Source organism: Pelophylax lessonae (assembly GCF_965119305.1).
Source record: "Pelophylax lessonae genome assembly, chromosome: 2".
Taxonomy (NCBI): domain Eukaryota; kingdom Metazoa; phylum Chordata; class Amphibia; order Anura; family Ranidae; genus Pelophylax; species Pelophylax lessonae.
The window spans coordinates 734,734,457-734,753,631 of record NC_138769.1 but is presented as its reverse complement, the minus strand read 5'-3'; positions in this window follow the sequence as shown (position 1 = coordinate 734,753,631).

The following is a 19,175-nucleotide window of genomic DNA, read 5'->3' as shown; positions in this document are numbered from 1 at the left end:
GAAAAGGAAACTAATACTGTTGAACAGCAAAGTAGGCCTGCAGTGCGTTGGTTAATATAGACTTCCTGTGATGACCTGGGCGGGGCAGGAACAGGAAGTAGAGGTGATAAAAAGGATCCAGAAATGCAGTCTGACCTCTAATACAGACATGAAGGTACAGGTAAGCTTGCCAAGCTCTATTGCAAGTCCATGACAAATATGTAGCAGAAAACAAATTGGCCTAAAATGTTAAAAAATTTTGATTTTTACATTTTTATTTTGAGAATTTCATATAAAAAAATGTGAAAGATATTGTTATTTTTTCAAAATTGTCGCTCTTTTTTTGTTTATAGCGCAAAAAATAAAAATCGCACAGGTGATCAAATACCACCAAAAGAAAGCTCTGTTTGTGGGAAAACAAGGACATCAATTTAATTTGGGTACAGTGTCGCACGACCACGCAATTGTCCGTTAAAGTCACGCAGTGCTGAATGGCAAAATAGGGCCTGGTCTTTGAGCAGCCAAATCCTCCGGGGCTGAAAGTGGTTAAGCATCGTTAAAGTTGCTGCTGCACACCAAATGGAATTTACTACATTTGTTTTTTTGATTCGGTACATACCCCCAGGGCAGCAGCAAGTCCACAATGCTATTTGTTTACCAATTCCTTGCCTATTAGCCTAGAAACTGGCCATTACTGTTTTTAACATTCGCCTCCCATTGATTTGAATGGGGTGTGCAGGTGGCAACAAAACTTTCCTTAAGGTTTATGAACTTGCCCTAAATCTATAAACCAAAGCACTGAGCTCATCAATACTGATCACAAATGTAAGAAAGCATTACTTCATGGATGACAAAATGTAGGGGGGTCTTCCTTCACTTACCACCAATGTAAGGGGGCTCTTCTCTACTGACCACCAATGTAAGAGGGCCCTTCTCCACTAACCACCAATGTAAGGGGGACCTTCTCCACTGACCACCAATGTAAGGGGGACCTTCTCCACTGACCACCAATGTAAGGGGGACCTTCTCCACTGACCACCAATGTAAGGGGGACCTTCTTCACTTACCATCAATGTAAGGGGGCCCTTCTCCACTGATCACCAATGTAAGGGGACCTTCTCCACTGACCACCAATGTAAGGGGGACCTTCTTCACTGACCATCAATGTAAGGGGGCCCTTCTGTTAAGTTCAAATGTTAAGTTTGAGCCTTGAAATAATCTACGCCAATCAGGTTTGCATTCGTCTCCATATGTTTACTCACAATATACTCCATACAGCGTGTCCATATCTTCCAACAGATATGTGACCCAGATTACATTGGTTACAGAGCTTTTATAGTACATAAATGGGCACAAGCCCAAGTTACAGATTACACAAGGTTTCACAAGATTTCACAATACAGTCTAGGCGGATGACAATACATTCCTTGTGGAAAATCCCAATTACACATCGTGTCATCTTGACCCAGCAAGGGCGTAGTGACAGGTTAGTCTGACAATTAAAAAAGATTGAATATGTTAGGGAAAATAACATTTTACGGTAATAAGGGGCTTGTTTTCATAAACATCTCTTTCCGGGAATCTTATCATATCTTTGGCAGAACATTTCATACCATCTGGAACACAACTGGGACACAGCTATTAAATACCAACTAGAGTTCTAAACATTTAGAAGAGTATATTCTTTAGTATATTAAAGGGGACTCTTTGACTATATAACGATATATAATGATAGGCTCTTCATATCTTGACACTTCCCCACCGACCATCAATGTAATGGCTTATTTATTCACTGACCACCAATGTAAGGGGACTTTTCTCTATTGACCACCAAGGTAATGGGACCTTTCTCTACTGACTACCAATGTAAGGGGACTCTTTTCCACTAACCACCAATGTAAGGGAACACTGTGACGGTACTCACTGTCACTGGGACACTGGGAATGAAAGACAGACACTATGTGACAGATACCTAATGGACACTGAGAATATGGTTTGGATAACTTTAAATGGGAAAGTAAAATTTATCAACAATATCTCTCAAGAAATATGAAGATTTAATCCCACTATACACTGTGAGGCCTGTAGCCTGTTACCATGAAGTCTGCGACTCCTAAATAATCAAAGCTTTGCTTAGATGTGTATTGGGATAATGTGTATTGTATTTCAGGAGCTTGAGGACGGCCGCCTGCTAGTTAATTGGCTCAGGTTGATTAAATAATTGTCATCTGTCAGTTAGATATCCCCCTGATGAAGACACGTGGTCCCTTGTGTCTTCACGCGTAGGGGAGGGGCAAGGACAGACGGAACGCTTCGCTACTCTCTGGTGAGACTGTCGGCTGCCGGGTCATAAAAGGAGGCAGACGGGAACCGCGTCTCTCACTATACCACCACAATACTATTTTCCAGTTGGAGCAATCACATATGTGGCCTTTTGAAGGTGCATACATGCACCTGTACATGTGAGTAAGATTGATTTTTTTTATAAATAAAATTTTAATAAGGATTTCAGCACTATTGTGAGTTTTTCTTACATCTACATATGGCGCTGAATTGAGGGATGCGGTTTACCAGCCAAAGTGGTTTCGATTGGGAGGAGCCATACAGATCCAGATGGGCACATACTGAGATCCCCTGCATATACGCTTTATCGTATATATTTTAAGGTGAGCACCCACTCACAAGGGGGTGCACGGTTGCCATTTAGCTGCGACACTCTGGTCACTCACCATTGGGAAGCACCAGCCACTTTAAGGTGGCCTGATCACTCGTATAGGATTGTTGTTTTACCACCAAAATTCACGGGGACTATAATATATTGGACTTTTTTGTATTTTGCACATTGAGTCACTTTGCACTTTTGTATTTATTTGTATTTTATTGCATGTCTATTTATCACTTTATCCATCTACGTTTATAATTTTGTGGAACTTATTATTATTTTTTCACTGCTTGGTAGTTATTTTTATTATTATTCATTATTTATTCATTTGCGCAGCACTATTTATTTAATTTACATTGATTACACTGCTATGAGAAGTGGAGTGTTTGCAGCAATTTATTAATTTATTGTAGGGAGGTTGCTCGCGGGATCTTTTTGTTATTTCTGTCATCTGTTAGTTGCTGAGTGGAAATAGTATACTGTATGTGTTAGTTGTTTTCAGACGCATACAAGCTAAGTTGTCGGCTAGCTTTGTTGGGGAGGGCAGCTGGAAAATCTGATATCTATGTTCACGACTGGGAGGAGGCCATATACTGACGGAAGTCCACAAGTACAGTGTGGGTTGCGGTTCCGTTACAAACACTTTTTCGCTGACCATAAATGTAAATGGGCTCTTCTTCACTGATCACCAATATAAGGGACCCTTCTCCACTGACCATCAAAGTAAGGGGACTCTTCTCTACTAACGACCAATGTAAGGGGATCCTTCTCCACAGACTACCAATGTAGGGGGATCTTCTCCGCTAACTACCAATGTAAGGGGACCCTTCTCTATTGAATACCAATATAGGGGGACCCTTCTCCACTGACTACTAATGTAAAGGGGCTCTTCTCTACTGACTGCCAATGTAAAGGGACCCTTCTCCACTAACGACCAATGTAAAGCAACTCTTCTCCACTGACCACCAATGTACGGAGACCCTTCTCTGCTGACTTCCAATGTAAGGGGACCCTTCTCCACTGACTACCAATGTAAAGCAACTCTTCTCCACTGAACACCAATGTAAAGGGACCCTTCTCTACTGACTTCCAATGTAAGGGGACCCTTCTCCACTGACTACCAATGTAAGGGGACCCTTCTCCACTAACCACCAATGTAAAGGGACCCTTCTCTACTGACTACCAATGTAAGGAGACCCTTCTCCGCTGAACACCAATGTAAGGGGGCCCTTACCACCTATTATTCTTGGATTCCTTTGATTTGATCTATAGTTTACTGATCAACAATAGATACAATCGTTTTTAGCAGGGGTTGCCTGAGATCCAGAATTCGCTTTAAGGGATCGTTGGTGGTAAAGGATTTGGGGAAGACTGCTGTATACACAAGCAGTGGTCAGGCTGAGCCAACATCTGGGGCAGTAGACAGGCAGTAATTGTCTATTTGAAAATAAGCATAGTAAGAGCCCATTCACACTGCTGCGACTTGTCAGGTGACTTGTCAGCCTGACAAGTCGCGGTCCGTCGCAGTCCATTGACTGCTACAGGAACCGTTCTAATAGGAGTGACACAAGTCGCTCTGACTTAGAAAAAGGGTCCTGTACTACTTCGGGGCGACCTCGGAGCGACTTGCATAGACATTCATTATATGAAGTCTGTGCAAGTCGCGGTGCACGCGACTTCACAGGTCGCCCCCCCCGAAGTCGTGCCGCTTCAGTGTGAACCGGCACTTACAGTAAAAAAAGAAATAAAAAGGAAAGAACAACTTAACAAGCTGAGAGTATCTGATACAAAAATGCAAAAAAAAAAAAATAAGAGTTGATTGCGATCACTGAAATTTTTCTCAAAGGTGGAATTTTTTCTGAGAAAGGCAATTGCAGCCAACGAGTTGTAAAAAAAAAAAATGATTATTTTATAACATACGCATGAATACCCCTATTAATGAATAATACATTTCTCTATTGGTTCTAAACTGGTTGTCTGCCAAAGAGAAAACTACAGCTACCTATAAAACTATTGTACTGTACTGTATAAAAAAATGCGCAAACAAGCACAATCAACAATAAAAACACGTAAATTCCCAATGAACAGAACACAATACACACTTTGGATGAAGAGGACGCGGAGCCTGCTTTATTAAAGGAAATAAACAAGAATGGGGATAAGTCGCTATGGTACGCTTGTAATGCGGGATTACCTGAATGCACGGATAGCAAACACAATTATTGAACCTATCTAGCTGATTACATGGTGTACTTCCAATGCGCATGGTGCGGTTGTAACCATGCAAATCAAACTGCTTTTGTGCCTTCTGTTTTTCGATAAGATGTACTAAAGAATGTGGCTGTAAACATTGTAGCGGAAGAAAAGAAAAATGTGAAAAGCCCACAATAATAAAATGTGGAATGTAGCAGGATATAAAGACCTGCACATCATGCTGTTGTAGCAAAAAAAAGTTTGCATATAGAAACATACGTAACATAAAAGAATAACAGCAAGAAAAGGCCAGGTCTGTCTCTTTTTTTATTTTTTTTATTAGACATCCATAGCAAGACACTCCTCAAGGATATGGGTCTGGTATGTATTTTTAGGGGGAACCCCACACCATTTTTTTGTGTTAGTTCCTCAAATTTAAGTATGTAGGCAGGTGCAGTCTACTTTCTCTACTGCAGCAGCATTGCAGAGGAAGAGGAACATGGTTCTTCTATGCAGTGGTGGCTGGTGCTCAGTAATTCGGGGGGGTGACAAACTAATGCGCAATCCCCCCCCCCCCCCCCGCGTGGTTGGTCGGTCAGTCAGTTGGCAGGCGACACGTTCCGCCCCCCCAATGGTCTGCCTTACCTCCTCCTTCCTTCTGTCCGAGGAGTGCTGGATGGCTGAGCCGCTGTCCTTCTCCTCCAGCCTTCTGCCTCTTCCTGGCCACTGGCCAGTAAGATCGCTTCTCCTTTTGGCCAGTCAGAAAAGGGGTCTCACGATCCTCTTCCTGATTGGCTGGGAGGAGAGTCAGTGTGACAATAGCAAATATTAATTTGCTATGATCACACAACTGGGTTGGCTCCGGGCGCAGTGTTCTGCGCACCGAGTCCACCCTTTTTTGAAGCCTATTAGAGCCTCTGGCTCTAATCACGTGCTTAAAAAAAAAATCCCCTATTGGAATCCAAGCATCCGGCACCCTGCATGACCAGGGGCCGGACGCATGGATAGGGCGGCGGCGCCCCTGCGCCCCCAATGGATGGGCCACCTCTGCTTCTATGGATTCCTGGGTCACTAGGGAAGCTATTCAGTTTGATGTTGCCTCCCAATGTGACTCTGGTGGCCATCTTGAGCCAAACAAAGTCTATTTAAGACCCTGGCTCCTGGGCTTGGCACTCATTTTGTGTTTGGGTAATGTAGGGACAGGTCACCCATCTGACGGGGACAGTAATTAGCGGTAGGGAGAGTTTCCAGGATAGGGTATGTAGTAGGGAAAGGATAGGGACATGCCATCCTTCCTGGAAATCTCCCCATTTGGGTATGGACTGGCCAGAATGCATTCAGCCCCTCAGGACAGATGCTTTTAGCACATCTGAGATCCGCTCTGCTACAGAACGCTTTTATATACCGCAAATGATTTTGTGGAGGGGAGACTCTGGTGGCCATATTGACTCAAACTGAGCCTATTTAAGACCCTGGCTCCTGGGCTTGGCACGCATTTCATGTGAGGGTAGTGTAGGGACAGGTCACCCATCTGACGGGGACAGTAATTAGCGGTAGGGAGAGTTTCCAGGATAGGGTATGTAATAGGGAAAGGATAGGGACATGCCTTCCTTCCTGGAAATCTCCCCATTTGGGTATGGACTGGCCAGAAGGCATTCCGCCCCTCAGGACAGACGCTTTTAGCACATCTGAGATCTGCTCTGCAACAGATCGCTTTTTTTTTTTTTTGTAAATCAATTTTTATTGAAAAGATAGGAAAGTAGTAACAATACATGCAAACACGGTAAACAGTGGTACATTCTTATATGAGTACGAACGATACCAACAAGTAATGATTAGCAGAAGTGAAAAAAAAAAATCGGATTGTAGAAATGCCGGTTTCATACACAATCAAAGAAATACAGTGCAAAGAGCACACCACATGCACTCAATCAAAACCAAACTTGAAATAGGGATTAGCGCAGAATGTTGTGGAAGACGAGCTCCCACCCCCGTTGGGTACACACTGTGGGAGCGCCGTCTCCATTCTCTTATTTTCTCAGACACAGGGTCGCCACTACCCGTGTATGACTCCCTACCACAATTGCTGTGGAAGTGCCAATATCTTGTAGTTACCAAGAATGACCAAACAAACTATGAACATGGTATGGGGCAAAAGGAGGGAAGGGGCAGAGGGGGGAGGGGAATGTGCCACCAGTGCTATGAACATACAACTGATAAAAGTATGCTAACGTGTCATATCATGAGAGGAGATTACACAATTAGTCAGGAGGTTGATCAGTCCAAGATTTCCACTGTTTCTTGAAAGCATCTGCCTTCCTAAGTTTGAAGGCGAGCATTTTTTCCATTTCATACTGGAGGGTTACTCTATTCTTAATCTCTGCCAGGCACGGAGGGCTAGTAGTCCTCCATTTGGCTGCTATAGCTATTCTGGCAGCAAATAATATATGCGCCAATACCTTCCTGGGACCCGGGGGAAAGGAATCCAAACCAAGCCCCAGCAAGGCCAGCTCAGGTGTAGGGTTACAAGCCATTCCCAACAATTGGGAAGCCCAATTTAAAACTACCTTCCACATGGGTTGAACCACCGGACAGCTCCAGAATATATGTAATATATTACCTTGCATTTGACAATCCCGCCAGCAGAGGGAGGAGAGCTTCCTATCCATAGCGTGAAGTCTAGCTGGGGTCATGTAGTAACGATGAAACAGTTTCTGGGAGTTGTCCCAGTGGTCCACACATGCCGAAGACGAGCGGCTGTACTGGAATGCCCTCACCCACTGAGAAATATGGAAGGATTGGCCCAACTCTGTTTCCCATTTTAGAATGGTAGAGGTTTTGCTTAACGGGGGTTGAAAGTTAAAATATCTATAGCAAAGTGAGATACCCTTAATATTGGAACGGGATTTAGCAATAAGGAATTCCCAAAGCCTTTTTGGTATAAGGTTAATTTTTGAAGTGTGGACCTTATTGTATGCTGAGATCTGGAACTTCGTTAACATGTCGAGGGCCGATTGGGGCTGGATTAAATGCTCGGAGAAGTGAAAATCCCTCCTCCTCCACTGCAGAGTCGAAACTCCCGGGACGAGTAAGTCATACGCCGCTAGGGGGGTATTGAGTTGAACACATTCCTCGTCACAGAAGTTTAGACCAAGCAGATGGGTCCACGCCTGTAAAGTAGCTTGGATGGTAGGGTAAGATGAAAGACTAATTTTATGCAGGAGGCTAGCTGCAACAGTTAGAGCATGTAGGTTTTTACCTGGTGAAACTTGCCTTTCAATCTGATTCCATAGGTTATCCTCTTGGTGTACAAACCAATAGCGGGCTTGTGCCAGTACTGCTGCTCTATAATACGCTTGTGCATTGGGGAGACAAACTCCCCCTAGCTTGTGGGGTTTGTAGAGAGTGGTCAAGGCTATCCTAGGTGGTCTCCCATCCCAAATAAATTTCCGTAGCAGTGACGCTAGTTTATCGAAAAATAATTGGGGGATGGGGATGGGAAGTGTCCTGAAAAAATATAGTAATTTCGGAAGTACCTGCATTCTATATGCAGCAATTCTGCCCATCCAGGAGAGATGGACCTTCCTGATTTGGGAGAATTCGTCCGCAATGCTATTCAATAATGGCAGGAAGTTATAGTCATACAATTTAGCTACCGGAGAGGTAAGTTAGACACCCAAATATGTTATTGAAGGAGCTTCCCAGTTACATGGAAACACAGATTTAAGATCGGAAATGTCAGCAGACGGGATGGAGATCGGAAGAGCATAACATTTGGTAGTATTAATCTTATAATATGAAATTTGACCAAATATTCGAACAATAGATTGTAGGGCAGGTAAAGATACACTGGGGTCAGTCAGGGTCAAAATAATATCGTCGGCAAATAATCCCAATTTGTGTTCAGAACGACCCACTTTTATACCTTTGATGGTGGAATTGGACCTAATAGCTTCTGCCAATGGTTCTATAGCTAAAGAAAATACAAATGGAGAAAGGGGGCAACCCTGCCTCGTGCCATTTGTCAGGGTGAATGCATCTGACAGGATACCATCTGTGAGGACTCTTGCCGAAGGTGTAGTATAAAGGGCCATAATAGCCGAATGAATAAATCCACAAAACCCAAACTTAATGAGAGTTTTGGACAAATAGCCCCAATGGACCCTATCAAAGGCCTTTTCGGCGTCCAGCGCCAAAAAGACCGTTGGGGTAGGGTGCTCTTCAACAAACTTTTAAAGATCAATCATACGACGGGTACCATCTGTAGCTTGCCTGCCCTTCACAAAACCTACTTGATCCAGACCCAGCAGATACGGCGTGTATAGTAATAGTCTGTTAGCTATCACCTTCGCATAGATCTTCAGGTCCACATTTAACAGTGATATGGGCCTGAAGTTGAGGGGGGAGTCCGTCGTCTTCCCCGGTTTGGGGATGGTAACTACCGTGGCTTGGAGCATTTCCGGAGGGAATCTATCAGTTGTAGAGGCCGAGTTAAAAAGCGGGACAAGATGGGGGATAATTGTGGGGGCCATCAATTTGTAGTATTCTACGGAAAAACCGTCTGTTCCTGGGGATTTGTGAAGTGGAAGGGAATCAATTACGGTTTGAATTTCGTCTTGGGAGAAGGGTTTGTTAAGTGTTTCCAGGGAGGCTTCATCTATTTTTGGTAGAGAGAGTGAGGATAAAAATTTGTCAATGTCATGGGCCTTGGGGTCGTGAGTGTTGGGGTCGTCTTTGAGATTGTACAACGAACTGTAGTAGTCCCTAAAGACGTTGGCTACATCCTTAGGATTTGTGAACACTGTACCTGAACTATGGTGCTTAATCATGGGAATATGAGATTTAACCCTTTTTTTCTTAAGTTGGGAAGCTAGAAGTTTACTCGCTTTATTGCTCTGAGAGTACCAGGTCAGTTTTAATCTTTTAAAAAATACATCGTGGTCACGAAGCAGGGTAGTCCGAAGGTCGTTTCTTAGGCCATTAAGTTCCTTCACAACATTAGGAGAGCTAACTTTACTTGTTTTGTGGATTTGTTCTAAACCTGCAATTTTAGACTGTAAATCAGTTATGTGTGCCGCTCTTTTCTTCCGATCTCTAGCCGTCTGCTGAATAAGGAGACCCCTGGCAACCGCTTTATGGGCGCACCATACCACTTCAGGGGAGGTTGTACCATTAGCATTAATGCAAAAATATTCATCAACCTTAGCCTTGAGTTCCACACTGTACTCCGGATGGGCTAACACAAAAGTGTCATTCCGCCAGATAGGAGCGTGGTGTCTGCAAGAGCCATCCATTATATCTATAGTGACTGGAGCATGGTCCGACCATGTGATAGAATGGATGTCTGCCCGGACAACGCTTTGTAGGAGATACTTATCAGTCAAAAAAAAATCAATTCTAGAATAGCTGCTATGGACAGATGAAAAAAAAGAGTAATCTCTTTCAGTGGTTCGAAGACACCGCCACGGATCAAACAATGCCTCCTCTATACAAAGGGAGCCTAAATTTGGCCTGCGTCTCCGCCCCACTGATGAGCAATCCAAGTCCGCATTCATAACAACATTAAAATCACCGCCCAACAACAAGCGTCCCTTGGCCTGTTTTTTTACCCAAAGGAATGTTTTCCGCAGGAATCTCATAGGATGCCCGTTGGGGGCATATATGTTTACAATGGTATACACAACGTCATTAAGTTCCACTATTAGCAGGAGGGCCCTGCCATGAGAGTCTTCTGCTCTGTGCAGCAGTTTGAAGGTCAGAGTATCTCTGAAAGCCACCAGTACCCCGTTCTTCTTGGAAGAGTCATTGGCCGTGAAAACGTGCGGGAATCTAGGGTGTGAGCATTTAGGTGCTTTGTTACCTGCAAAATGAGTTTCCTGGATGCAGAGAATGTCGCTTCGGTGCTGCAGCGCTGTTTTCCATAGGCTCCTCCGTTTGTAAGGACTGTTCAGACCCCTGGCATTAAGGGACATCACTCTAATGACCATCGCGGTGCGAGAAAGTGCAGGTGTAGCTCCTGGTGGCAGAGAAGGAAAAGAGGAAGGGGAAGAAAACCAAACAAAGAGGGACTGCACAGATCATCCAGAACCAGAAATCTCTGGTATGCTTGAAGAAGATCCGTATGATCCTGAGTACATGGTAAAATGCACAGAAAGTCAGAAAAAACAAGATAGGCGGGTAGGAAAAAGCAACAGATCGCTTTTATATACCGCAAATGATTTTGCAGGGGGAAGTTATGGTGGGGGGGTTGTTTTTCAGGGGTTGGGCTTGGCCCCTTAGTCCCCGTGAAGGGAACTCTTAAGGCATCAGCATACCAAGACATTTTGGACAATTTCATGCTCCTAACTTTGTGGGGAACAGTTTGGGGATGGCCCCTTCCTGTTCCAACATGACTGGACACCAGTGCACAAAGAAGGGTCCATAAAGACATGGATTAGCGAGTTTGGGGTGGAGGAACTTGACTGGCCTGACCTCAACCCGACAGAACACCTTTGGGATTAATTAGAGCGGAGACTGCGAACCAGGACCTCCATCCTCCAGCTGGTGACCCCTTTAGTGATATAAAGATCTGAATAGAGGAATCAGGGCCTCCTTCCTACTGTTGGTGATCCCTCCAGTGATAATTAAAGTGGTTGTAAACCCCCCTTAATGACTTTTGCCTATAGGTAAGCCTATAATAAGGCTTACCTATAGGTACTGTGAATATCTCCTAAACATGTACCGTTTAGGAGATATTTATATTGCATGCAGCCGATGATGTCATTGGCGCATGCGCTCTGAAGGAACGGCAACCCGTGCCGTTCCTTCGGAGCCCTGTGCCGTGAACGGCAGCTCCCACGCGCATGCGCGGGAGTGATGTCATAGCGCCTCCGTCCATTTAGATGGCCGAAGGATGCAAACCAGGAAGAAGGACAGCTGAATAAGTCTGGCATGTTATCGGTGAACGGGCGGCACTGTGGAGGCTTCATTCGAAGGTAAGTATTTCATAATGAACTAGTATGCATTGCAAACAAGCTCATTATGCCTTTGTCTTTCAGGTTTTTCTGTTCTTAATTTTTTTTTTTTTTCTGAGCTCTACAACCTCTATAAGATCTATATAGAGGATTCCAAGCCTCCTTCTTCCGGCTCTAGTGATATAAAGATCTACAGTATATAGAGGAATCAGGACCTCCATCCTGCTGCCGGTGACCCCAATAGTGATAATGGGCATCCGCATGGGGGGGGGGCAAGTGCCCCCTCCTGGAATGTCAACTTCCCCTTTTAAAGTAGTTGTTAAGCCACTTTATACTATCCTGTCTGGTCTGTTTAATAATCCTGTGTGTCCGTGCCCCTGTGTCTGTGTATGTTATTTAAAAAATAAGCCGTTCTTTACCAGTTTTCCGAGCATCGATCGCCGCTCACGTGACCTGTCAGCCCTCTCTTCTTCCTGTCTGACAGCTGCCTTCAGTGGGCGAGGCTGAGGATACCCCACTGATGTCAGTCGGGAGGGGAGCAGGAGGGGAGGAGGAGAGAGGCCGAGAGGAGGAGAGAGGCGGCGGGTCAAGTGAGCAGCGATCAGCGCTCTGAAAACTGGTAAAGAGTGGCTTTTTTTTCCCCTTTAAAAATAAATACTCGCGAGTCGTGGCTTGCGTGGTGACCAACATCAGCAGCCACGTTGACCACTGTCCTCAGCCCCAGGCCCCAGTGCTATCATTCCAGGAGAGGGGGAGCCCGGAAATAGAGGAGATTTGTGGCCCCGCGCACAGAGGCACGGCGAGTGACGTCACAGCACTTACTGACGCCATGTGCATGCATGTGCCGCCTGCACGGACCCAAAACAGAGAGGGTCAGCTTTGCTTTTGCATCAGGTTTCTCAAACCTTTGAATGCCTGCGCTTTATGTGTTAATGACTTAGCCCCTCCCCTTCATGACATTGTTGAAAAGAGGCGGAGCATTGCTGACTTAAAAAAAATGCTAGTGATAATTGGTCTTGGCCATGATGGAGAGATTGGAATCTGATTGATTGATTGTTTCTGTGGACAGGTGTCTTTTATACAGGCAACAAGCTGAGATTAGGAGCACTCCCTTTAAGAGAGTGCTCCTAGTCTCAGCTTGTTACCTGTATAGAAGACACCTGGGAGAAAGAAATCTTGATGATTGATAGGGGATCAAATACTTATTTCACTTATTAAAATGCAAATCAATTTATAACTTTTTGTTAATGCATTTTTCCTGATTTTGTTTTGTTGGTATTCTGTCTCTCACTGTTAAAATAAATCTGAGCAGTGGCGGCCCGTCCATTCGGGGAGCAGGGGTGCCGCCCCCTCTATCCATGCACCTGGCCCCCTAATCTACATGCAGGGCGCTGGCTGGATGCATGGATTCCAATGTTTTTTTTTTTTTTTGAAGCACATGAAGCAAGCTCTAATAGGCTTCAAAAAAGGGTGGGCTTGGGGCGCAGAGCACTGCGCCCCGAGCCCACCCAGTTGTGTGACAATAGCGAATGAATATTCGCTATTGTCACACGGATTCTCCTCCTGGCCAATCAGGAAGCGGTTCCTGCGATCTGTTTCCCGATTGGCCGAAAGGTGAAGCCATGCTATTGGCCAAGGAGGAGGAGGAGGGAGGAGACGCAGGGGAAGCTGCCGCCTCCGCTGCTGCTGCCTGCGAGTCCAGGGTGAGTGAACCGGTGACTGGGGGGGGGGTATAGTGTGTGGGCTGGAGCTTGGGGTGGGGGGTATGGTGTGGTCCCAGTTGTGTGACAATAGCAAATGAATATTCGCTATTGTCACACGGATTCTCCTCCTGGCCAATCAGGAAGCAGTTCCTGAGACCCGTTTCCTGATTGGCCGAAAGGTGAAGCCATGCTATTGGCCAAGGAGGAGGAGGAGAAGGGAGGAGACGCAGGGAAAAGCCGCCGCCTCCGCTGCTGCTGCCTGCCAGTCCAGGGTGAGTGAGCCGGTGACTGGAGGGGGATATGGTGTGTGGGCTGGAACGGGGGGGGGGGGGTATGGTGTGGTCCGTCTACCCCCCGGGCTCATGGAGCAGCAACCGCCACTGAATCTGACCATTAAAATTATAGACTGATCATTTCTTGGTCATCGGGCAAACGTACGAAATCAGCAGGGGGTCAAATACTTTTTTCCCTCTCTGTATGAATACTTTTTCAAGGCGCTGAATGTAATGAAATCGTAAAGGTTTTGTTTAAACATTTCATGAGCGTTTTGATGAGGAGGGCAAAAGGAACCAGGGAGGGTAAACTATAAGCAGATTAAAGTTAGGCTTTGTTATATGAAACAAAAGATGTTGTCGCCTGGAACTGGCTGGTCCTTTTCCCTTCAGAGGAATGTCGCGGTCCTGGACATGAAAAGGTTGGAAATCAGAGAGGAGAGGAGCCCCCCCGTAAATGGCATGGAGCGCGGGTTGGGTGCCTGGCTCCCTGCGATAACAGGCTGAGTCTGGCTAATAAAACACACACAATTAGCTTTATTCTACATGAAGGAGCAGGGCGCAGAGGAGCGGCTAATGGTGCCATTATTATGTGAACTCAAATGAACCAAAACCGGAGAAAAAATAAAAAAGAAAAAGAAAAATAACGCAGAAAAAGAAGATGAGGATTTTATCCGGCCACCTCAACCTGCGATCAATATTTTATGCAAATTGAAAGTCTACGACCGTTGCAGGCGGTGTGCAGATTCTGTCCATTTCCATGTGATTGTACATGATGAATCTCTATGCTTCCTTGGCCATGCTTCCAATTTTTACACCGATTGGCTGAGCTTTCATTTATAATCCGTATCAGAATTGACTCTGAAATGTCCTAGGCTGCAGCCTCTGCCTTGTGACTTGATACAAAGTTACATGTTGCAGAGTGATCACTGGGGGAGGGTAGACTGGGGAAAGGCTTCCTCTTGCCTGCAGCAAACTCAAGGCTTTTTCACAATGATTTTTTTTTCTTTGCTCATTGTGATGGTACTCACCGTCATTGGGAGTGAAAGACAGATACTTATTGGCTTGGATTGCTTCAAATGGGTTCTGTGTTTACAATTATGATAATGTGTATTGAACTTCAATGTCAGAGACAGGATCTCCCTATTGTCTGTGTATTGAGGTGAGACGTGTATTCTGTTAAGCCTGTCTGTCCCATTGTTAAATGTTAATGAACTCACCTATTGTTTCTGTCCAGATGGCTAGATAATTAGTTCAGGTTAAATCTATTTCTGTATACAATTTCATCTGCATAGGATAATGTAATCAGGCAACCCCAGACCTGTGTGTGGTAATCTGATCAGGAGGTGGAGGTCCATGCTGTATATAAACTGTGTGACTGTCCAAAAAAGAGAAGATTCCAGTACAAGCTAAGTTGTCAGCTAGCTTTGTGTGATGGCGGCTGGAAATCTGATATCTATGTTCAAAGACTGAAGGAAGCCTTATACTGAAGCCCACAAACACAGTGTGGGTCGCGGTTCCGTTACATTCATCCTGTTGGCCCTACTTTCATGAGCTCCACCAGGGGTGTAACTACAGGGGTTGCAGGGGTTGCAATTGCAACCGGGCCCAATGCTCCAGGGGGCCTGTGCAGCTCCCCTGTACACCTGGATAGGAGGGGCAGCGGGGGCAGCATGTAGAGAAATCACTGTCCTCCTTTTTCCTCCTGTAGCTACAAGAGGAAAATGGAGGAGATTGGTTCCTCTGTCTGCTGCCCCCGCCACTCCTCCTATCCAGTTCACTTGTGTTCTGCTGTCTCTGGGCCCCTGTGTGCTCCCCCGGTTCCCCCCACCCCCCCCCCACTGTGCTGCCTCCTCCCCCCCACCCCACTGTGCTCCCTCCCCTCTCCTGCTGGCTGCTGCAGGGAATGTGTAACAATAGAGAATCAGGAAGGGGTCAGTAAATATGTAATTTACCAGCTCCTTCCTTTTCTGAAGGGACAGAGTCATAGTCAGTGACATTGTAAAAAAATAAAATAAAATGATAAAAAGATAATAAAATTAAAATACCAAAAAAAAAAAAAATATACTGACACCAGTGGGTGAACTTCCAGGATCTCAAAGGTCACACTTGCGACCGGCCCCTGGCACTCCACCACTGTGGGGAGGCCCCGAGATGGCAGGAAGGGGGCTCACTGCAGAACTTGTGAAAGGGTCCCGCTGCGGGACCATAATAAAGGGCCCTGCAACAAGAGTAAGGGGCCCCAGGATCAGTAGGAAGAACCCCAGGCTTGAAGGGCAGGGCCAGGAGTCCAGGGGGCCCTTCAAGGTTTCTTGCACCGGGGCCCTGAAGGTTCTAGTTAAGCCTCTGAGCTCCACTATAACTTATCTCCTTTCTGACCCATTTCCAGCTGCCTCCGGGGGGTTTTGTTCACTGGGGGTCACGGAATTGGATCCCCATGGGGAGCTCTACGACACTGTAACATATGGGACCCAGCTTCACTTCCCCTTCAATTGATTGCTAACACAACAAGGTAATATAGCTCACTTTTATAGCCATATATTTATACGGTACATGACACTAGATTTTTTGTAATATTTTCAAGGTTCTCAAGGAATATTTTATTATCTTTATGTGCAACCATATTACATCAGCGTTGTTGGTGTTGGGGATCTTCGTGGAACAATAAGGGGACACCACCTCTGTTCATCTCTACTACCTCCTTTTCTCTTTGGCTTCTCTGGCTTCATCGCCCATCATCTTGGAGGGCACCTTGACATATTTACAGTATATACTCTTGTTATTGTGCTTTACCCATATGCCCCTCTCTAACCTAGACTGGTAGGTAGCTGATCATTGGATGGCATTTGTAATATAATGTATGATCTTTCATTATGTTTATTGAAGTTATACAATATTTTCTATATAGCACCCTCCTAGGTAGGTGCTAGAGAGAGAGTATAGTTGTTGGCTCTGTCTGCCTATCAGAGGAGCAGCAGGGAAATATATATTGCTTTCTGCTTAACAGAGAGCAGGATCTGTGAGTTAGGTCTTCTCAATGTGCTCAGTATGTGATTCATTGGGTCTAGAGAGTGTTTCAGCATGTTGGACAGTGGGAGGAAATCTGACCAATGAGTACACAGGCCTTGATACAGTCCCAGTGATTGGTAGAGACTGACTGCCTCTGTGCATTTTGGGATACTGTATAAAAGCCAGGAGCACATGTGCTCCAGGGTCTTTGGTTGATGAGCACAGTCCCGGAGCGAGGGTGGCGGCTGCCTACTCCTCTGTAGTGGTGGCACATGGTCGCAGGCGGCCATCCTGGGGACCCGAGGACCAGAGCTGAACCCAGAGGTCCAGGAGAGCTGACTAAATGGGGAGAGACACTGGAGACCCTCCAAAAACAGTATCGTGAGTAATGGGGATTGTGTCTAGGGGCCTGACCTGAGGGTAGCCACCCCAGTGTAGGATAGTCAGAGGACGGGTGTCAGTGTGTCAATTGAAAGAGGATACTAGGAGAGTATGAAAAAACAAAAAAAGAGAAAAGCAGTTGCAAAATATGGCTCCAACAAAGGTGAGGTATTATAAACAGCAGAAAACTTTATTAGAGAAAAATAATTGAATAAAAAATTGAAGCAACAACATCAACACTATATGAAATAGTATTTACAATTAACCCACTGACATGGAGATAAAATCATGTATTGGGTCCTGTCTAGTGAAATGCCGCTGCTACGCTATAATCAGACTCCACCCACCACCCAGATGGCACATGTGGAAATCAACCTGATGATTAGGTCAAGAAATTATCATGGAAATTAACCACCCTATATTTAGTAAATATATGTATGGATATACAGGGGCCACTTCCAGATATGTGTAATTGCCCAGCTGGGAATAATGATCAACTTGGTGGTATAAAAGACTCAGTCCATAGTGATGCAGGGATTTCCAAAGTTGACCGCTGGATGCAGGGTCCTCACACCTGTGTCGGTGTAAAAGGCAATTGCTCTACCACAAACTCACTCTGGCAAATGGATATGTAGTTTTATGGCTTCACTTCCCAAAGTCTTCCAACATTATATAGACAAAGACATTGCAGTAGACACCATATAAAGCAGCACGGACGTGGCTTAAAGCAGACAGACAAACAAACGAAGCAAGCAAACTGACAGCTTGAGGCGGTGATTCAGCGTATACGATCTGATATTGAGACAGTGTCTGTGTCTGAGCAATCAGAACACCTATAGAGTGGAATATCCTCTGGTCTGTGGGTACAACAGTCCGGGATAGGTGACTGTGCTCACTTTAGACACATGTGGTATATCTCAAATAATGCGATCAGCCTTTCGTGCGGTATTGCAGTATGGTCTGTTATATAAGTACCGCCAGGGCTGACAAGTACACAGGCATAAAGCGACAGGAACAAAGCCGGTTACTGACCGTATAAGTTGTGTAAGTCCATATGGTTTGCGCTGCGCACAGTCTGTCAGTAGCTAGAGGATCAATCCATGGGCAGGTCCGGCCGTGGTAGATCCGTTGAAGGAGCAAGCCGTGATGTCCGCCAGAGGGTGTGGGAGCTTACCATCTACCAAGTAGTGTTTGGGCGCCAAGCAGCCAGTCCGTGTAAGCGGTCGGTGTCCCAAGCAGGGTGGAGTCCGAGAGCGTAGCAGCGTGTGACGTCGACGCGTTTCGCATGACGCAGCACGCTTCTTCAGGACGTAACTGGCGTCCATCACGTTCATCTTTTAATACCAGGAGCTCAGCGGTGATTGGATAAAAAACAGTCAGGCTCCCTAATAACGTGTTGTCACATAAACAGAGACCCCTAGTGGATTCGGGAAGGATTAGCACTAAGAAAAAGCACAGATTGTTACCAAGGAAGTATATAATATACATCAATCAAACATATCACATATGGTTATAAATAATCAGCATCCCGGTTGGTTGGAGGTTTGTATATGGAAAGACAGAAAGATCCAATTGTAATTTTCATTTTTCAAGACATAATAGAAATAGAGGAGAGCATATCAAGGTACAAAGATAAAGTCACTTCAAAAGGAAGAGATAACCAAGTTAGTGAAAAGGAAAGCAAACCATGTCATATTTATTCCCAGAAAAGAGATCTAGGGGAATTTTAAAGGGTATGTATTTTTATGATCAATATCTATTTTTCCAGAGAGGAAGTGGACAACAGACATGTGTAACTTCTGTTAGTATATAGCAGGTGTGTCACAGTAATGACCTATCGTGTGGGGAACAATGATAGGGTGTATGTCCGAATATATATAATTTTTCCTTCAAACTAGTTATTATTGATTCAAAAATACTTTAAGACTACACTCGGTGTTAAGGCCTTTGGGTGTAAGGGTACCAAGACGAAAAATCCAGGCCTTTTCTCTTTGAAGAAGGATCCTATCGTAGTCACCACGTC